This window comes from Liolophura sinensis, chromosome 9 (genome assembly GCF_032854445.1).
Source record: "Liolophura sinensis isolate JHLJ2023 chromosome 9, CUHK_Ljap_v2, whole genome shotgun sequence".
NCBI classification, from domain to species: domain Eukaryota; kingdom Metazoa; phylum Mollusca; class Polyplacophora; order Chitonida; family Chitonidae; genus Liolophura; species Liolophura sinensis.
The window spans coordinates 9,737,093-9,753,133 of record NC_088303.1 but is presented as its reverse complement, the minus strand read 5'-3'; the positions used below and the strand labels follow the sequence as shown (position 1 = coordinate 9,753,133).

The 16,041-nt window shown below is 36.2% G+C and overlaps 1 protein-coding gene across 1 annotated transcript in view; it reads left to right on the top strand.

Annotated features, from left to right (window-relative positions):
• LOC135475126 (zinc finger protein rotund-like) overlaps positions 1-16,041 on the top strand; it is a 189,020-nt gene that overhangs the window by 60,870 nt on the left and 112,109 nt on the right. The gene's annotated exons all lie outside the window — the stretch shown is intronic.

Here is a 16,041-nt window from a genome sequence, read left to right as displayed (position 1 = left end):
CTTAAAAAGACTTTTGGGATGTTTTGATCAATACAGATCAATGGAGGTAAACCACATTGTATTTATACAAATGTTTGTTGCTTAAACCTAGCCTGTTTGCCAATTCTGAGCAGAGCATGTTTTTTGTTTTACTTATTGACAGTCCAGAAGGAGCATCCGCTATATACAATTATCTATGTTGGTTTGTGTTTATTTTCACTGGTTTAATAAGTTAGACTTCCAAATTTTTGATGCATTTGGTATTTATAGGTAAAAGTTAATGAAATCATTTGAATAGAATTGATTTTTAAAGTCAAAACTTGCTGAAGAAAGCTTAGAATGGTTTGAGTTTAGCTTGAATAAAAAAAAAATGTTACTGCTTTAATGGAAACTATGGAAACCCTTCAGCCGGGAGTAATCATTACTTATCATTCACATTTCTTTTTAAATTTGCAGAGTATTACACATCAGTGTTTCTTTATATCATGTTTGCGTAATATACCTGTATTTTGTATGTACATTTCTTCTTGTTTTCGTGGGTTCCAGGGGCTTTCAGTGTAGAAAGTAATCGTAATCAGGTTGCTTGATATACAGGAATGCAGAGTTTTATACTTATATGTATCAATAACTGATTGGCCAACAACTAACCTGCAGGGATTGGCACTCTCTTCGTCTCTTTTCCACCCCTCTCGGAATTTACGAGAATGAATTTGAGGAGAGTTTTCATGCCTGTTTTGGAGTAAAAAAGTTGTGCATAAGCCATTTATCTCTGTGGGTGTCCGTGCTGGGGCCAGGCTGTACAGTCAATGTTGTGCCGTGTACTCTGTGGAGACGGGGGACATCGGACGAATCAAACGGGAACCACAGACGCTTCTGCTTTTTTCCTTTTTTCTTGGTTTGGATACAATGGTACTTGTCATTCCGCGTGTCGCCTTTCCAGAGCTAAGGGTTTTTCGAAGCTGTTTACATTGGTTTGAGATTACATATTAAATTCCCCATGGTGGTGTTACATGCAGTGTTGCTGGGATGTCCCACTGAGAACTTCACCCGTTTGTTAGAGGATGCACAGGGCAAGTTGGCACATCTGAAATCAAATCTAATTTTGACACCAATCTGCTATGAGGTAGTATTGGAATGACATAAAGCTCCCACAGCACACGCACTCCAAACATAGAAGTCTTCTGATAGTAACATGAGCAGTTTATAGACTTTATGTTGGAAGGTGATTATGTTTGTGTCATACCATTGAATTGCTCACAATTTAAAAGTATTTTTTCTGCTATGAATAATTTCTGAACATTGTTTTTATGAAGTTCAGTCTGAGAGTGATATTATTTGTTTCATGTGAGGTTCTTCACAACTCTTAGTGTGCTGTCTTTTAAATGTTTTTAGTAAAATATGGAGAGCTTTGCTTATCTGTATGTCATCAAAATTTAGTGATGTAATTTTTTCTTAATTTGTTAAATTCTGTTTCTAAAGAAAGAAATTCGTATCACCATGCCTATAAGTAGAATCTCAGGACTTTTGTTAACCCTTTTTTTACCCCTTTCTGCAACTTTTAGGAATATATAATTTTTTTTTGTTTTATTTTGCCCCTAAATGTCACGGTGTTGTGTCGGGTTTCTAGTTGTGGTGTTAATGTTTTCATTTCGGCAGCCCTAAGGTCGCAGTCGACAACTTTTTCCCTTGTCATTGGCCGATTATCTTCCTGTTTTTTAAGCTCTGCTCTGCACTTTTCGTGAGAACATAATGTATTTCTTAAGTTTGTGTTCAGCATGGAAAACCTGTCTGTTTTTCCACCTAGGTTCGTTCTGTGTCCCTCTTTAACGTGGCCATGCAACTTTGTTTTTTGTGGGGAAGTGTCGAAGACATTAAGTCATGTCCCTGTTGGGGGCGGGCTAATGCTAGCTTTGTGTCACCAGAGTTTTACACATACATAACAATAGAAAAACTTGCACGCACAATTAGTTTAGCTCACAAAAACCCTTGTCGACAGTCAAAGGTGGTGTCATGAACTGCAGACCAAAACTATTAGGAGTTCAGGGAAATAAATAATTCTTACTGAAAACAAATGTGACGTTGGCAAAAAGCAGAGTTCAGCTGGACTAGAAATTAGTTGAGGTAATTGTATAGTGCAACATAAAGAGAAGTTTACTTCACTATCTATATGAACACATGAATCGTTTATTTAAGGTCATTTTCTGGAGATAAAAAGTATGCTAGCCTAGGGCTAAAATTATTGACTATATACAGTACATGTAAACCAGGTAATGTAAAATAAATATAATAAAATACAACATAGTGTAGACCTGCATTGATAATATGCATTTTTATGTAAAAATATCTAAAGCTGTAAAGTAATTTTGGAATGTTCATTGATGCGACTTACTTTTGAATTTGTGCTCGGTGGGTTTGTAAGATGGCATTTACTAGTTATTTGTCCAGCAGACTGGCAAATAGTAATGAGTTATCAGGGGCCTGGACATCAGAAATAAGGCAGCACATTGTACAGTAGTGAAAAAAATAAAGAAGTAATGGATCATGAGGCAGCAGTGGAGTTCACAAGAATAGCCAAACTAACACTCATCTTTTACAGAGAAGTAATAAGAGATATCATTCTCACTGTATGGTAGGAAACTTTCTAGGAAACTTTCTACAAATAGAAAGTTATTCACAGTTTGTGGTATGAAACTTGTTGTACATTTCCCTATTCCTACATGCATGAAGAAAAGTAAATTAATTCTACTTTTTGTTGCACAACTAATCAGTTTTAGGATAGTTGACCCCATTAACAGGTTCCCATTTTGGGGGTGGGCTGCATGTACTTTTGATACAGGATTGAAACTTAATGGGTACATGCATTCTTGTGATGATGTTCTTTAATTTATACCAAAATGTTGGCCAATTTATACCAGAACTTTGGCAAATTCATTTATCAAAAAGTGTGGCCATTTTGGATCTGAAAATGTTTCTCCTAACTTACCTGTACTTTTTTTTTAAAGCATGCATGCATTTAGGTTGATGCTTCTTTTGTCAGCCAGATTTCCATAAAATACATATGTGCATCAGTTATAGAGCAGTAACATTCACCGAAACCCCACACAGGGTTTGGATGAAATATTCCTGTAACTAATGCAGCTGGCAATGGCACAATTTCTATTTGTGTTTCGCTTACTGCTTAACCTTTTGGGTACCAATTTTTTTTTTTAGAGTGCTATACTTTCCAGGATAGACAAAATCTTGAATAAGTCTTTTATAACATCGTAATATAGTCTGCTCACATTTTCACACAATTAGTAAAATTCTGGTTAAGCAGTAGAAAACACAGTAATGAATTTATCTCATTAATTCAGAACTGTAGCCTTTTTTTCATGCTGGCTCACTTGAGATTGACTGGGCAGAGAAGTATAGATCCCATAGACCTCAGACTATTTAGGTTTGATTCCCTCTGAATGCTGTGACAATACGATTACTCTCCAATTCGTCTCTGGTCATGGATGTATGTTTGCGGATTTGTGTTCGCCTGTCAACCTCTGTCCAAAGTTGCCTGCCTGGTCATGCCAGGCAGTTCCAATCCTATGTAATGTGGCAAGATTTCGTAACGATCTGTACCTCCCTTAGCAGATCCTGTGTTTGTGGCAGTGGCTGGACATAACGTCGGTGTAAGCAGGGGTCAGAGGTCGTCTTACTGGGCACAGAGCTTCTCAGCGTCCAGTGTCCAGGGGTCGCGACCTGGTGGAAGGCTGCCCGGCTGACGGAGCTCTCTCTTCCCCACGTTACATCAACGGGCAAATAACTTGGTTATTGATTGAAGGCATTCTTCACACCTCTGTTGTATAATAGAACAACATCTTAAAAAAACATTTGCCTGTGATTGAACAATGTTAGTCTTTACGGAGCCTTGGACAAAGTGTTTCTGTGTAAACTCGGCTTTCTGGTGATCCTTAGAAAATATGTTTCTCCTTAAGACGGCCGATCTCTCTCTCCTTGTCCCCCTGTTTCTCTACCCTCTAACCCCAAGTCCGTTTTTCTTTCGGCTCTTCGTACTATCTCTTTCTCGCATGGATATTTTGGGCTAAATTACAAAAGATGCTGGCTTTCTGCACCAAATCTATCCCCTGTTCTTCTGGCATGAAATGAAGCTGAGAGATTGAAAGAGGCATTAAAACATGAGCCCGAGTGACGTGGGGTTTGCACGTTGAAGGTGTGAAGCCGGGAACACTTGATGCCATGGCGACGGGGCATGCTCCGGGAACCCTGGGCCTGGAAACCGGCTATGATAGGGTTGTTGTGTAATCGGGGATTTGAGTTTTTCACACCTCTAGACCCGTATTTTTTCCCTCTCATTCAGACCTGTGGTACTACTTTTCAACTGTTACATGCCACAGGAAGCGGCTTATTGCGTATCCCACTGTCCCATTCCTACCATCATGCTGGCTATTGCTTGCCAACCAATGGAAATTTTGAAACCCCTCAAAAAACATACATGGCAAAGAGGCAGGGAGGGAAAAAGAAACAGAAAAAGAAAAAAACTGTATCTAAGGCCACAGGTGTGAAGATGTTAATAAAAAGATTTGGTGAAGGATTCGTGAGCCCTTTTTCTTGTCTTTCACCTTTTTGAGAAGTTGCTCTGCACTACCTGCTGATCTCAAAAAGTTTGCCATAGCAGGAGTTATTGTTGCTGTATGAGAAAGCAGTCAGGGTTGTGTTAATTCTGAAACCCGACAGAGAAATGGCAGAGGACCTTTACAGGAGGCACCCGAGCCATGGGCTTTTTCCATTTATGCTACGAGAAAAGTGAGTTTACAATGTGACATTTTTCTTAATTTTTATATTTTTTTTCCACTATGTTTTTGTTGTGAATGTTTTTGTTTTTTTTGGTTTAGAATAATCTTAAGTTCATTCTGCACAAACCATTAGGCAATAGTTTATCATCAGTTTTACATAAAGTCAAAATAAATCTAATTAAGGCTTTCCACGCTGCTTTAAATTTTCAGTAGGATTGTTTTCTTTTCCCGCCTGCTTTCACGGGAGGCCATACGTTATTCATATCGTTGAAGAATTTACTTGTATTTTCCTTGAGTGGCCCTGCATTTCACTCTGTGTTTTTGTTTTTGGGACAAGTTTGCAAACGTATTTTTAGGTTTCGAAAGTTTTAGGCGTGTCTTTTTTGTGTCAAATCCCATGAAATATTTGGTGGATATTTGAGGAGCAGGGTAGGCGGATGTTTAAATTGAAAAAACTGTAATTAACCTATGGAGTTCATGAGAGCACTTTAACGACCAGTGTCTTGAAGGATTTCCAGGTGTACAAAGATGTCGTGGTCATATAACTAACGCGCCTTGTGTGATAATGTCTGCTTGATGGCCAAAAGCTCTGTGATCTCCCAAACATGTCAACTGGATTGTTTTCTCACCTGACAGTTGTCACTAAAACTCTGGGGCACCAGGTACTCTAAAGGTGAAAGAAGGTCGTTAAGCGCACTAAGTTTTTAAACGAACGCCCAGAGGACTGTAGATTTGGACAGCTAGGTGTGAGATGTTTAAATATAGGTTTGTCAAAGAATTCTTGGCATGCTTCATACGCTGACTTACGTATGGGACAATGAGCGACAATGGACTTATTCTCTTCCATGTATATTAGCCAGCAGTGATCGAGCATGAGCTCTACTGTGGTGGCTTCTGTTAGATTACTGTGATTGCTGTGCCTGACTTAACTTTGATGACATTGTCTTTGTTAACACTAACAACTTTTTGTGACTTTTAGTTTTTATATGCAACTAAGTGATAATGTTGTTTGAAATCGACAATGTTAATAGCATCAACAATATTAATAACATGGAGTCATCAACAGTATCTCTAAAAATGTCCTTCGATTTCATCTCCTTTTACGTTTAAAACTGTTGCTTCATTTTGAACTGTTGACTCATTTTTCATAATTTGGAGTCTTCTAGATGATAAAATAGTGAGAAATTTTACTTTGATTCGTATATATATATATATGTGTGTATATATATATATATATATGTATATATATCTGAACAAGTATGTATTTCACATTAACATTAATAAAAGCAGTTGTAACAAAATTGAATATAAGCAGATTTTATTTTTATTATTAGAATGTGGTCTGAAAACAAATCATTTCAGTAATGAAATGACTATTTCTAAATTTTTTAGGGCTGGAGGCTAAATTGTTAATCTAGCTGATTAATTTCAGCCTAACCAATGAACTTCTAGTCAGGTGTGTGTCCTTGTCGATTCATGGACAGCTTTATGTCAGGATATTTGTCGGGGCATGCCCAGGTGACAGTGGACGGTTTCTAATCCGGGTACACTGCTTTCTAACATCATCAAAAGTTGACAATTCTGGAATGTGCCTTTAAACACCAATTAAACAAATTCATAATTTTCTGATTTTGGTTAGATTAAATTGCTAAAATAAGTGACCTAGTTTTATCCTAGTGACCTAATTGACTGACCTAGTTTTGATGGTCTGATGTGTAGTTTGGCCTCGCCTTCACTTCCTGCATGTGATATAAACATGACTGATGAATCATGCGACTCAGGTACCAGGTAGTACAACTGTAACCTGAAGGATGTAATCAGCAAATCGGCTCTATTTCATCATGACATTTGTTCATGTATAAATACGGTAATAGTTTAATTGAACACCCCCTATTTTATTTCCTGATCAGGATTTACTTGTGATGTGTCACAACTTTAAATGGCTGATTGTTCTGTGTATCCAACCACAGAGATTCATGTCTTTGTCATTTTTTTTTTAGGCAGTCTGAATGATTTATTGTAAGATTGGCCTTAATAGATGCCCTATCACAAAGTAACTGTCTGAAATCAGTGAAGCTGGATTGACCACAAGTATTTTACCTATATGTAGGCCTTCCCTGCAGGCAAATTGTCTATTTTACAATTACACAGTTTACCTTAGAGAAAGGTAGATTTTGTCCATTCTGTATATATGCCTGATCATTGTACCCAGAGATAGGGTATAAAACCGGTTGTTTTCCCTCAAAATACCTGTTTTTAGGCATTCCAAAGTGTGCATGAAAGAAAAGGCGGACTTATCTAAGAATAAAAAATGGAAAAATCAGAAGGAAATGTTCGACTGACATGTGAGTCAGTTGCATTGTTGTCTCCGTAACTTGTTGATTTGCGCGTCCGGTGAAAAGCCGACAAAGAGCTCTTTTGTACGTGCATTAATTACCTTGCGGAAGGTGGCCCGTGGTTTACATATCCTCATGTCACAAATTTGAATAATCCATTTTGCCTGTCAGGTGTAAATTAATTAAGCTGCCATAGATAAAGAAATCTTTAATGACAAATCAGCATATCTAGTAGACCCCTCTCAGACATCCTCTTGCCCTGAACTTTCCGCACTTTTATGCCACATGGACACAGGTTTACAAATGAAACCAAAAAAACTCATCCTTTTTGTTTAATGGCATTTTTTTTTCATAATTTATTGCAAAAATTTCTTTGTTTATTTTCCTATTCATTTTCATTATGTAATATTTTGTTTAACAAAACCACAAAAACCTGCAGCTAGTCACAGACATCTTATACGTTGACCTGTTATTTCAGACATTTGCTGGTTTGGCTTAAGCATTTACTCGGGATTTGACAGGTACCTTGTGATGTGTAGCGTTTCAGTTGAGCTTGTTCACATAAGTATTAAGAATTTTGTTTCAACGAGTACAACATTTTTGATTGCTGTTGTTGACAGTAATATTGACAGTTTGGTAATTTCTAAGAAAAAGTAATGCCTACAGGCTGAACTTAAAGCGTTTTACCTCTTTGGATGGAATCTCTCTGTAAACTTAAGTCAAACTTCAGGGTTATGTTATCCCAGCACACTGTTTCATCACTTTTGATAATGAATTTGGTGAAATTTCATAAATTGTCATGAAATGCAAGACATAACATCTGTTGAAAAATGCTGTCAGAGTAGAATTTCCTGGATAATTGATATGGATTTTAAAAAACAAAAGTTTTAAGGTTCGATTTTGTGTAAAGTGTGTTAGAATTTTGTTTCAAACTATCTGATGAAGAACAGATGTGAAGATATGATCCATACCTGGCAGCCATTGTAAACATTTGGAACTGTCTGTCCAGTTTGATTATATATATATATATATATATATATATATATATAAGTATAAATATATGCAAATTATATAAAAACAAAGCATGAGCCCCTGTGGGTTATATACTTTGCATGGGTCGTGTGGCCTGTTTAGTGTTTCTTTACGTATATATGATGAAAGGCTGTTGATTTTTTAAGGAATCACATCAACTAGTATCTTATACATTATGAAAACTGGAAAAACCAACATTTGAAAAGTTTATTCATTATTACCTAACAAAGGGAGGGAAGAAAACTATTTTTGTCTCATCGAGACATGTTTGTATAAGAGTCACTGTATTTAGGTATCACTTTTGAAGCTTTAGATTTCGATATGATACGAAACAACCTTCAAAAAAGTAGGTAAATCTACTTCACCAATATACATGCTGTTCAGTTGTTTCCAGCTACTTATCTAAATACATCATTAATTAAGACTAAATATTAAAGAATTATATTTTTGTCTGAATCTGTTCTATGATCTATTTGCTCAATTCAAACCTTCAAAACATGTTACGTCAGCAATATGTTGCTGATTTTGTCTTACTTCAACAATGTCGGTTAAATGGGCGAATAACATCAGAGGAAAACAAGGAAATGAGAACACCAAGCTAAAAACTAGACAAATTTCCAACATAAATCTACAGCCAATCCAAGGGAGCCTGGGATTTGAACTCGCATCCTTGTCTCTGAAGTGCTAATGTCACAAAACCAAACAATTAACATCACTATAGTGGTTGTTAATTGTTTGTAAAATGAGGTAACAAGGTGTCATGAGATTATATTACCGTTTGTAATATTGGATAACAGTGTTGTGAAATTTGCCTTTCATAGTTGTGTAAAGTAATCAGGTGTTATGAGGTTACATTACCGCTTGTAATGTGATGTAATAAAGTGTAACGAGGCAAGTACAGCTCTGCTACAGGTAATCTTCATTCATATTGATCCCCAGCTGATTATCAAAATTAACGGTGACAAATTAAAATGAAACGTGTGTACATCTACATTTAACATGATGTTTCATGCTTGATGTCACTAGTTGTATTTGCAATCTCATCATTTCATGTCAATGATTTTGTTCAGGTATGTGTAAATTTTGATTGTCATATTTTTCACTTTCCTGATCACTATGTGTGGTGTGGCTTAACACGTTTAAGATTAAAATGGCATACTTGTTTATTGACTGAAAAAACAGGGCAGTGTACATGAAGTACGACTATGTTCTTAACCCACTCTCTGTAACAGGGAAACGCTTGAATGAACTTATACTGCTTGCCTTTGAGTGAACACAAACGAGGAAGGTTCACAGTGTTAGGTAAGAAAGCTCCTCTGAGGGGCAATTGAAGGTGGCCAGAAGAACAGGTATTCTGTGATAACATCCCTAGGCATCTGTAATTCTCTGATAGTGTATTTTGTCTGTTGTATGTAATGTGAATGTCCTGTTTTTGCTGCGAAAAGGATTCATGCCTGGCCTGTATTGAAACCTTTGCTCTTAGAGTTTGATGTTAATTTGTTACAAACACTTGTTGGCCATATTGGAGTGAGCCAGTTATACCAGGCAATTAAGTGACCATTATAAATATCTGTTGTGGATATTCCCCACATGCAGCCTGAAAACATAGGCCAGATGGAGCTGAACTACTACAGGTGTTTTTCCAGGTAGGTTTTTATTGGCAGGTTAACGACTTTACACCTGATAGTAATTAATATGCTATAACGACCTTCTTTGCATACCTAACATTTTTTCTCTCAAGAGCAAAAGTGGTTTGGTTCATGAACTTTGTCCAGTACAGAAGTATAGCACATGACATGAACTATGCACTGATTGGCCACCGAATACATGTAGCTGATTGGTTTATACATTGAAAAAGCTGTACAGAAGTAAATCAAAGTTTGAACACTTGTTGGAAAATAAAGAAAAAAACCTAGCATATGTTGGAAACTTTCTGTGATGGAACTTTTGTCATTATGTGTTCAGGGCTAACTAGGGACCTAATACCATGTGATCTTTTTACCATGGCTGCTCTTGAGTTACACGTATTTTGCTCTTGTGCTACATGTATTTTGCTCTTGTGCTACATGTATTTGCTCTTGTGCTACTTGTATTTGCTCTTGTGCTACATGTATTTTGCTCTTGTGCTACATGTATTTGCTCTTGTGCTACATGTATTTGCTCTTGTGCTACATGTATTTACTTTTGAGTTACATGGTATTTGGAGAGAACATCTCAAAGTCAAGGTTCAGCCTTTGGAAAGAAATTACTGGCTCTTGAGTTAGATGTATTTTGCTCTTGAGTTAGATGTATTTTGCTCTTGAGTTAGATGTATTTTGCTCTTGAGTTAGATGTATTTTGCTCTTGAGTTAGATGTATTTTGCTCTTGAGTTAGATGTATTTTGCTCTTGAGTTAGATGTATTTTGCTCTTGAGTTAGATGTATTTTGTTCTTGAGTTACATTATTTGTAACTGGAGATAAAATCTCAAAGTCAAGATTCAGTCCTTCAGAAGAGAAATAGTTGGCTCATGAGGTATTGATTTATTTTATTTATTTGATTGCTGTTTTATGCCGTACTCAAGAATATTTCACTTATACAACGGCGGCCAGCATTATGGTGGGTGGAAACCGGGCACAGCCCGGGGGAAACCCACGGCCATCCGCAGGTTACTGGCATACCTTCCCACTTACGGCCAGAGAGGAAGCCAGCATGAGCTGGACTTGAACTCACAGTGACTGCATTGGTGAGAGGCTCCTGGGTCATTACGCGTCGCTAGCGCGCTAACCGACTGAGCCACGGAGGCCCCCATGAGGTATTGATACAAATAATTATGTTAATATGATGTTGATCTAACACTCCGTCTTAGAGAAAGTATCTCCTAAATTAGCAGCTGGCATTGAAAACTTCACACAAAACATCAGCCTGAACTGACCATGAACTTTTTGTGATAAAAAGCTTGATAGTTTGTTTTAAAGTTTCAATTGTTTTGCTGCCTTAGAAGTGTTTTTCAAATACAAAATTGTACCAGTAAATAATCTGGGTGTTTTCATGTCTAGTTGACTTCTTACTCTTCTGTTTGTACATTTTTAAGATCATAAATATAACTTCACCTTTGATTTATTGTCTCAAAAGGTTGATACAAGTGCGCTTGCATTAAATGATGCTCTTGTCTATGAACTTATGACATTGAAAGAAAACAATGACTGTTTCTTATTAATCCTTGCTTTGTCGGAGTATACTGTTTATTGTTGCGTTTAATTTTGTTTGATGTTTAATGATTTTAGCTGCGGATGTCGTGATACGTGTATATATTTAACTGGCTGTTTATGTCAGACTTTACTGGTACACGACCCTGAACATCTAAACTCTTCTTTCTTGTAGCGAGGGATTTCAGAATGATAAAGTCACTCATAACAAATACAGCATTTCAAAATGAAAAAAAAAGCTTTGCACATATAGTAATGAACATGGATAAAAAAATCTAACCAAGGCCGAAATTCCTGTGAATTTTTCAACAATTTCTGAGCTTGGAAAACCCCAAGCATTCCAACGACAACGTTATAGAGATAAAGATCTACGCTGCAACAAGCGTGTTATTTTCACGCTTGGCTCGCAGATCTCTAAGACATGCGTTATTGGTCTAATTATCTACGTAACAAACAAAAACAAAGATAACGATCCTGATGAATATCTGACAGTAGTAGACATAGTGGGAAAACTTGCCTTCAGCAAACATCAAGGTTAAAGCTCTGAACATTGCATGGAGGGAAAAAGTGCCATTCTAAGTATATAAAGGGTGATATATGGGTACCTGTCGTTCGTTTTGTTCGTCTCATTAACGTTAATCATCGCCACCCATCACACTGTTGGTTTTAATCTGTCGAGCTTATGATTATGTCAAAAGGACTTAGAATAAAACTGGATTTCAACAAACAGCAAAGTGTACTGCAAAAAAAGTGAGATGTAATACTGGGCGTGATATGGCATACGTACGTACCTGCTGCCTGTGAAATTGAGGTGAACCTACAGTGTTCATGATCAGCATTCTGTACCTGCATGTAGCTGGACCCTTATGCCACTTCATTCTCAAAAGGCTGAAGCTTTATTTTCTTTCATCTCCGTCCCTCATCATTGCATGTTTTCATGTACATGACAAGGTATTCAGACAAGGCACGGCAAATATTTTTCAACAGTCTTATATTTTTTTTTTATTTCTGATATTTTTAAAATTGTGAACATGTTAACACCTTATTGATGGGGCAGTTTTGTGCTAATCACAGGACTGAACATCCTCCAAATCTGACATGCACACTGGTTTCTGTTTTGCTCTTTGAAGTGTTGTGTTATATGCCATTTACATTTTTTTACTTTTCTTATTAAGGTGATTGTGTTTTGAAAGTTGCAGATTATATGTTCCAGGAACATATTCAGATAGCCAGATTTTTATCATGCTTACTGTACTGTATTGTCCACCTGCCCGTAGCTCAGCCTAACACTCACTACTCTCCAACAGGTAGAGCTTAGGAACACCCCTGACATCTACATAGAGATTTTATGCTGGGAAATATTTCCTTTAAATGGAGAAAACTTATCAGATTTTACTATCAGCTTACTGCTATCTAAATTTTGACAGAAAATTTGATATGAATTGAAATGGATGGTATAATTTATGCTGATGCTGAGTTTTGTCACTGAAGTATGTAGATATTAATGTATGTATGTACTTTGTATGTTTGTCAGATTTTTGTTGATTAAAATGACTTTAAGGTATGCCCCATGGCTGTTGACAGGTGTTGAATGAGAGAACAACAGTAGAGTTAATTTGAACAGGCATGACACTTCAGAATGACACCTAAAATAGGAAAAGCAGTTATTGTAAAAGATTTTTTGACTTTTGTTCTGGTTGATTTGTGGCGTTCAATGAAGAAGAGTGTGTGGGCCTGAGGGTAGAGTTGCTGTGAAGAAAAGAGAAAATGCAAATGAAGCTTGGACTGAAATATGCTTTAGGTCTCAGAGCTCCAGCTGGTGAAAAGATAATTGAAAACTTTTTGCTTAATCGCATCAGATGAATTGTATAAGAAAATTTTATATGTACTGTGGAAAATGTATTCATGTTTTCTCACATTGATGTGTCCTTGATGATATCACAGTATTATGAGGATTTGCTTTGTTAGTTTAATGCTCAAACTTCTCTCTTTAGAAACATTTTTCTTGAACAGTCACATTTCCAAGAATATATATATTTTTATTGTTTTTTTTTTTAGTAATCTACATGAATTTTTTGCAACAAAAATTAAATGCTATAAAGATCAAATTAGTGAACTTCAGCCCACATAAAAGCATGTCATTAAATGTGATGTAAAAAGAAATTCATATGAAATATGAATTTTGAAAATAAAGGTGAAAGCTTTGTTGAGTTTCTTTCAGTGTGATAGAAAATATACATTGTGGATTATTAAAAAAAGTGAATGACCTGTTTGATTGATTATTTCCCAAATGCATATCCATCACGTCACCAAGAAATCCCTTCACTTTTGTCAGTTAGTAACTAAGAGACAGCTTTGTTAACAGCTGTAGATAGTCACATAGAGATTTTTGAATCCAGGGCCTAGAGTAAGTCAGAAATTACAAAGGGATGTAGCTAGTTAGAAACAAGTGCTGAAAACAAAACATGCTTGTCCGACGTATGTACTATCCTTGTGTTATCTGTTAATCTTCAACTATGCCCATGTGAAAAAAAGCAGAAAATCTAAGCCAGTAAATATAACTTGTTTTGTGAAAAAAAAAAACAAACTATAGCTGTGATCGAAGAGTCTTGCTAACTTGGAGAAACTTTCATTAAATTACACTGTTTTTATAAAATAATTCTTTATATATATATGTAAAAAAAATTGTGAAACTGGAAGAGGAAAAATGTGAAATTGTCTACACTGACATCTGATTTGATGATATTGTTCTGCATCCAAATCTGGCTTATTTATAAGCTGTTAGGTCTGTTTTTGTGTGCAGTGTAGGCTGGGTGTGGGGAGGGAGACTTAGGTTGTACAGGAGGTCATATTTCACAGATTGTCAGTTGACACGTCTCTGCTCCCGATAGCTGACCATCGATAACGTCCCTTATTGTCCAGTTGGATTCTCTCCCTTGGGAGCAGCTTAAAAGCATTCGTGCAGCTACTGTGTCATTGCCCCTCGTAAATTTTTTTCCGGTTGTAAATTTTTTATTACCGGCACTTGAAAACAAAAGGACGAAATTGAGAGGGCCAGTCCTTGAAGTGATTGATGGGAGTATGGGGGACAGTTTTTAGAAGATTTATAAAAGAAATTTGTAAGAAATGGCGATTTGTTCCTTAGATTTTTGTCATATGTTGTGTCTTTTTGATAAAAAGTGCAAAAAACAGGAGATGGAAAGAAAATACAACAATATTTTTGGAAAGGTCAGAAGTAGTGCGCATGTTTGAACACTTCTGAATGTGATTCCAATGTAGAACACACTTAAACAGGGTATGTACTTGTCAGAGCTTTGTGATCAGAATAATAGTGAGGGTTTCTTTATGCCGGTTTGTTTGAGTGTATGTGTTACTGCACAAGTAAAGGAGTGATGGTTATATAGAAAACCATAGTGCCAAATGCCACACCTTTTACTCCTAACTCTGTCATCTGTCCTGAGTCAGAGCTTCGTCTAATTTTTAATCACAAAATTTCAACGACTTTACAATCTTTTATTATCATCAAAGGGTGATAAAATCCAAATGTACATCTGTCACAAAATGAATTGTGGATGTGAAAAACAAGAAGTGAAAGTACAAATGTTTTGGGATGGGTTCATAATTGCTTCTCTTTTGCCATACTATATAAACTACATTTTTGCAACATTTTATTATTTTGTTAGTTAATTATAAGAAAATTATGACCAATAGTGTGAATAGGAATTCAGGATATATGTACACAGGTGGATTACAGGTAATCCTATCTTTACTGGATAGTTTAGTATTGTAGCTGTTTTAGTAATTTCTCACTAATTGTCGACAGGGGTTTATGTAATTGTTGTCTAACGACTGTTTAATGGTGAAGATTATCTTTGTGTAATTGAGCAGAAAGTCTCGTAGAGTTGCTGCGGGAAGTGGCGATCTAAAGTTAACCCATCTCACCTGTAATCCGCAGCATCTGAGAAAAAATACATCAGTTTGTCGGCAAGGTAGCCTTCTCTGTATCACCCAGAAATGAACGCTATTTCCCACTTGATTTAATCATATGAATCACAGCTTATTAACTTGAAGGGCAAAAAGAGAAAATTGCACGAGAATCGATCATGGTAAATTTATGTGAATGTTATTAATGAAAACACGACAATTTTCTTGTTTTAGATAAATTCCTCATTTTCCGTGTGTTTTGTAATGGCACTGGCTTCTAATTTGGTTTGTCATTCGTTTATGGGACAAAGGAAATGGTGTAATATATTGGATGTATAATTAGTATGTTTGATTAAGAAAATATATATCCTGGGGTCAACTTGCTAGACAACCAGCCAATCAGAAAAAGGAAAAGATATCCCCTAGGTAACAGATATCTGTAAAAATATTTCCAATAATCTTGTTTTTTTATGTTCATCTTCCGAGTGGTCAATTTGATTGTGGTAAGTTATTGGGACAAGAAAAAAAAAAGAAAAAAGAAATGAAAATGGGGCAAAAATTCTGAAAAAAATAGAAAATCTTCTGATAAAAATAAAAACAGAGGACATGAATTTATGCACGATGTACAGTTATGCCCTGATCGCCCACTTATTCATGACAAAAAAGATCACATAAAATCACCAGAACACTGTTAATCTAACTGATGTTGTCAATGACCTGGCTGAAAACACTTTTTTTTTAACACAGACAACCATGTTCAGTACATGTGCTTGACAGTCTCTGTTTATGTTCTTAA